The sequence below is a fragment of the Equus caballus genome, chromosome 5 (assembly GCF_041296265.1).
Source record: "Equus caballus isolate H_3958 breed thoroughbred chromosome 5, TB-T2T, whole genome shotgun sequence".
In the NCBI taxonomy this organism is placed as follows: domain Eukaryota; kingdom Metazoa; phylum Chordata; class Mammalia; order Perissodactyla; family Equidae; genus Equus; species Equus caballus.
Genome location: NC_091688.1, coordinates 12,813,328 through 12,819,327, shown reverse-complemented (window position 1 = coordinate 12,819,327; position 6,000 = coordinate 12,813,328). Strand labels below are relative to the sequence as shown.

At 45.7% G+C, this 6,000-nt stretch overlaps 1 long non-coding RNA gene across 2 annotated transcripts in view; it reads left to right on the top strand.

The window, feature by feature from the left end:
* The first annotated feature begins 586 nt into the window (after nt 1-586).
* Nucleotides 587-6,000, top strand: part of LOC111773450 (uncharacterized) — a 39,598-nt gene continuing 34,184 nt past the window's right edge. Inside the window, exons 1-3 of one of the 2 annotated variants that reach the window (XR_011438470.1) lie at nt 587-621; nt 753-958; nt 1,922-2,023. This is a non-coding gene — a long non-coding RNA (uncharacterized lncRNA). The other variant, XR_002807867.2, reaches the window with a different exon arrangement.

Here is a 6,000-nt window from a genome sequence, read left to right as displayed (position 1 = left end):
AGTGCTGGTGTTAATTTTTTCCCCTTTCCTCTTGGATTTGTAGAACGGAGCTTGCATGGCAGTATGCTTTGAGCTAGGGCCTAGATAGCTGCTTTAAAGGGTTCCCTTTCTTTCTGACATGGGGCCTGGGTCTTCATAGGCCACCTGGGCATGAGTGAAAGGGGCTTTGGTGACATTGACCACCCCTCCCCTGCCCTGGTACCCCCGACAAGCTGGAGCCAGGAGAAAGCTGTGGGGTTAGGTAAAGAGTTGCTAGGACCATCCCCAACCAGAGAGCTGTGGTTGAAGTTGCTGACCTTCAACTTCACCTTTCACAATGTTAGGGAAAACTTGTCTCCAGTGTTGCAGTGGTCTGGGGATAAACAAGAACTCATACCAATGCCTATTGTGGTGCCTAACACTCAATCGTCTTTATTCCTGATGCTATGAAGAGGTACAACTTTCTTGAAGCTCCATCCTCCCTGGAAGGCCAAGTTGGAGGCCCACTCGACTGTGGGCTTGGAGGCAGTTTTGCACACGGACCTTCAGAGTGTCCTGCCCTCTCAATTCTGAGACCGCCCACATTCCAGAGAACCCAGAGACTGTCAACAGTCACCATCCTTCTAAAGTAGCTACGGGGAGGTAGAGGTGGGCAGGGGGCTGGGCGGGCTGGAGGAGGTGGCCTGCTGAGGGGGGGTCATGGAGCTATGGGAGAGGTGTGCCTTTGCCCTCCTCCAGTGGCCCGGGAATTAATTTCACTCTTACCTCTGTAGGTTGGGAGAGAAGGAGACAAAGAGAAGAAAATCAGGATATGCAGGCGTATGTGTGCAGGAAGCAAATCCTCAAGCATTTGGATCTGCAAAGATTTAGGAGGGTCTTTCTGATAGAAGGATTTTTGGCCAAGAGCTGGAAGACTGGGGCTATAGGCAAACAAGAGCCCAGTTCAATAACTCATTATTAGACACCTACTATATGCCAGGTAAGGGAATACAGTTTCTGCTATTAAGAAACTCCCAGTCTAGAAACTCAGTTAAAGGGAGGATGATAAAGAAAACCTCATTGGCAAGGCACAGGAGTAAAAGGAGAAATGGGAACACTGCGAAAGGGCTCTTGGCCATCACGGCCTTGGGGAGGGGTGTAGATGAGGGGCTGGAGAGAGGATGCCGTCAGCTACATGGGAGGCACAGGTGGCTCACAAATGCAGTACACTTTGTGAATTTGGAAGGGGAGAGACCATCTCTTATGGGAGCAGTGGGCATCCTTGTTCCAACTCATAGCCATGGAGAGCAGGGGCAACAGTGCCATCAGTTTTCATTTTTTCTTGCTTCAGGAGAGCCGAAAGCATTTCAAATACAACAAGATACCTGAGGGGGAAGAGGTGAGGGACTCATGTAAGGATCCATTTTAAGGATCTGGGGACCTAATTATGAAGAAAGCGATGGTTGGGCCAAAGTCGTGCTTAGGGAGGGGCAGATGCGAGGTCAGATCCCATGTCTTCCCCGTTAACCACTCAGTGCCCATTTGCTGAATGGATTGTGCATCACACGCCAAGTTTCTGGAGGCCATGCTTCCAAACCAAAGGCCACCTGACTGTGTTTGGGCAGACCACCCACAAAGGCAATTTTCATGACTCTGCTATCAGTCCCTGGAAAGTCACTTGTGTCGCCCTCGGACAGTATCTGGCAGAAAGGCATCACATTTTTTTCCTACAGCAGAAAGACAGCTGCTGTCCAAGTGGAGGGTGTTCCTGAATTTTCCTAATCAAGGATGAAGCAGTGTTGAGGGAGGTTGTGGGTCAGGTGAGAGGAAATAAATCTATTAAAAATAGTTTTTATTTTCCTCTTCCCTTCCCTTTTTAATAAATTTTTAAAAATAACCCTAGTTGCAGGATGTTTGAGAAAAAATATAATAAACAGAGGTTTCTCTGCCTTTACTCCTTTAGCCCCTGCTCCTCACGGGGCAGATGAAGGAAAAGTTATTGCGATCGAGGTGTTGGCACCGGGAAGATAAACGTGGAGCCCTGCCTCTCTCCACCGCTGAGCAGGTCAAAAAATGATTGCGTTGGGCATGAAGGATTTATGTCTGCCGTGAGTCAGTCAGAGTGTCGGGGTAAATCAAGGCTGACGTTTTTAGCATCTGGGAAAAAAAAGCAATTGCATTTTATGTCTACATTTTGCTCGGCTAATCAAGGTGCGGAAGAGACAGTCTGCCTGGGGAAACTTTTCCACTTTTTATTATTGAGGTTGGGTTTGGTTTTCCCCGCAGAAGCATGGAGCAAGTCTATAAAGGCTTTAGGTTAGAGTCAAGAAGAAAGGAAAAGCCTCTCCCTGTCAGATTCGATTTGAAGAGGGAAGTTGGCGAAATGTGCTGTCGGCTGAGGAAGGGGATCTGGGGAGGGGCTGGACGTGGGCGACGCCTGAGCAGTCTTAGGAGCAAGGAAATAGATGGTCATCTTTGCAAAGAATTTCTTCTCTTCATAGGTCTCCAGAAGGACCTATGATACAACAGAACCATTAGGGAAGGACTAGTTTGGTGCTTCTGACTATGTTGGCCAGCAACTAATTGACTACTAATCAGTCTTTTCACTGAAGCAACCAGCGAAATGACTAAGTAGATCAGTTAAAGCTGTTGAACCAGTGGATGTATATTGACATAGATCAAGATGAAGCCACAGTTAAATGTGTGCAAGGGGAAAAGAAAAATGAACAAATTAACTAGTAATATTTCTTTTTAGCTTTCCATATCCAAGTCTAATTATCGGTTTATCTAAGTGCTTTGCCTTAGTAAACGAGAATGTGTTTGGATTTCAAAAGTCTTCTATTTTGCACCAGGGACTAGATTCAGCAAATAGACTTTCGTATGTTAAGGGATAGCCATCACGATAGCTAATTTTTTTGAGGGGGAGGGGATTATCTCATTAAATCTCCAAAGCATCAGGAGACAGTATGATCTCTGTTTTACAGATGGGGAAACTGAGGCTTAGAGAGGTTGACTAATATATGCCAGGTGATATCCAGCTGTTCCCAGCTGGTAAGAGCTAGCGAAGTTCTTTGAACAGAGGCATTCTGCCTCCACAGCCTCCATCCCTAACTTGCACGCGTGCTGCTTCAGGTTTGATCTCAGCAGAGATGTGAAGTTATTCCAACAACATCGGGAACAAGAGGTTCAACAAAAACAGATTTCATGAATGACTAGATTTTCCTTTCATGCCTCTGAAAAAGCTTGGGAACTAGCCACAGGTCCTGAAAGTGTGTACTTAGGATGATAATAGATAAAATGTAGTGCCCCTTTGCTATGCACCAGATGCCACATTAAGCTCCTTTTTTTTCTCCCCAAAGCCCCAGTACATAGTTGTATATTCTAGTTGTAAGTCCTTCTAGTTCTTCTGTGCGAGCCACTGCCACAGCATGGCTACTGACAGATGAATCGTGTGGTTCTGCACCCGGGAACTGAATCCAGGCCACTGAAGGAGAGTGTGCTGAACGTTAACCACTAGGCCATCAGAGCTGGCTCTATGTTAAGCTTTTTGTATATATTTACTCATAGAAGCCCTGTATAGCCCTAAAAAGTGGGCCTATTATGCACCCGTGTTCGAGATGAAGAAACTGAATGCCCCAGAAGTTTAGAAACTTTCCATGCATTTAGCAAGAAGTGACAGCCAGAATAGGCAGTCAGGCAAATTGGCATCAGAGCCCAGCCCTGCTGGTTGGTGCTGGGAATGGCTGTGCCAGGCCAGAACGTGTGTTTGGTGAGGCAATAGGATTGGCAATGGTTCGTTCTTTGCCTTCCTTCTTGTGTGTGTGTGTCCCCAAATAATTGCTTTGTGATGTCCGATTTTGAGTTTTCTTTTAAAAATTTTAAACTCCTCTATTGGCACATATTTAATTTAAAAAGAATGGGGAAGAAGAAAATATTATCTGAGATTTCAATCAACGCTTCCCTGCCTAAGGCCCTAAGACCCCTGGAAGTCCTTTAAGGGGGTCGTGGGGACTTCAGTACATCAAAAAGCTGAACTTTAGTGCATTTAGTGATAATAAGGCCTCAGAGTGTAACTCAAACAGCAAGTTCATGGGATTGTATTAGCTCAGTGATGCAATGAGGATTATTGCATACTGATTGTTCTCCGATGCATAAAGGTAGGGAAATGGAATAGTCTTTAACAAAGGTTGTCGATTAGACAAAAACACGTTAAAAATAAGAAACCTTATGGGGAAAAGAATAAAAGGGTCTTCGGTGACAGCCTGGGAGCCCAGGATAAAAAGGATTATTTCTTTTTGTTCCCTGTAGCTTGGCTGTTTGTTGGAAATGTTAACAAAATATCTTTCAAAGCCCAATGAGATAATTTATGTAAAGTGTTATGCAAATACTATTTTTGTTATTAATATTAACAGTAATAGTTATGGTAATGACCTTGCTGTGGAGCAGGTGATTTCAGGTAACAATGGATGGAGAACCTTCATTTTAAACTTTTCATTTCCTGAGGTTAGATTTGTTCTCTTCTTCACCAAATCTTGCATCAGCATAGGTGTGCCCTGAATGCTGTGCACTCTGCATGCATGTGCATGCACACTGTGTGTGTCACGCCCGTGTGTATACGTGTGCGGTGCACGCACACGCACCCTGGTTTGGTGAGCGTTCCGTTGTCCTCGTCCCCTCTGTCTTGTGCAGCTGCACGTTACAGACTGCTTAGTGCAGAAAACTTGTGTGAAGGGTGATGAAGCGTTTGGGTTGTGGTGTGAGTTTTTACTCCCACATTTTTGCTGTTAATTAGACAAACCTCCCCACCGGACCCTCTCCTGCCTCTGTGGAGGCTGAAAGGTCTGTGAGGAGCTAGATTTGAAAATCTGGCTGTCATTGTCTTGGGCCTGTGCTGTGCACACAAGGTGGTTTGAATGTCACAAAGAGGTTGTGAAATCAAGTGTCCCCAGGTACGCCCCCTGATTCCGAAAACAGATTTGACTTCATTCTGCCTTTTTCGCTAGTTGCTCTGATGCACTTTGGAGACAGTCTGAGTAACACTATTAATTGGGCAGAGATTAGCACATAATCAAATCACATCTGCTTTAAAAAAAAATCAGAGCCCTCTTTATTAAACTAGAATGAAGTGTAAATTGTACTATAACAACTTAACTCTGTACTCCTGGTTGAAAAAAGGATGTCAAGTGGAATGAGATGGGTACCTGCTCTAATCTTTAATTGTTATCAATCACTTCTTAGTCTGCCTCTGTACTTCCTTTATCTGGCTTCAAAGAAAGCCCTTACTGTTCTCTCTTGGCCCTCTGAGGTTTGCTAAGTCTGTCCGCAGCTTCTCTGCCCGCCTTGTCCTTTTCTCCTGCTGCTGCTTCCCTCGGCCCCAGTTCTAGGCTCGGTGCCGCCAGCAAGCTGTGAGGCCTCCTGAACACCCCCGGTTCACTCCCATCTCTGTTTCTTACCATGGAGCTCTCCTCTGCTGCTCTCTTTTGCATAAAGCTATCTTTCTTCTCTTGGTGTGGCTTGGGTACAACTGGCTCTCTCCAGCATCTACAGCAGGAGGACGTCCCTCCCCACAACCCGCATGCACGCATGAGCAGGGCATGTCCCAACCGTGATGGCCCCATTTCCCATCATGGCTGTGTCATTTCTTCCTTGTTCTGAAGTTCATTATTTATCCCTCACTTTTACATAGACAAGTCCTCTTCTACAACGTCATTTTTCACAGTGTGTCAAAAAATTTACGAGGGAGTTAAAATAATTCCACCTCCATCTTATTTCCATCACTTAGATTGAACAGGGTGGTTAAAATCGCAGAGTGGAGTGGTTTCTCACAAAAAGGAAGCACAGCCAGGGGCTGTGTAGGCGGGCGGCTACTGGGTCAGGCCTTGAGCTGGGTGGGGACAGCAGTTGATCTGAATTGGTATTTTTCTTCACGGCAATCTCTGCTGATTTAGAGAGGTGGAACCTACATGGAATAAAATGGTGGCTGAAAAGATGTGCCAGGAGAGCACTGCCACCTAATTCACAGCCTGGCAAAAGTGGGGAGGT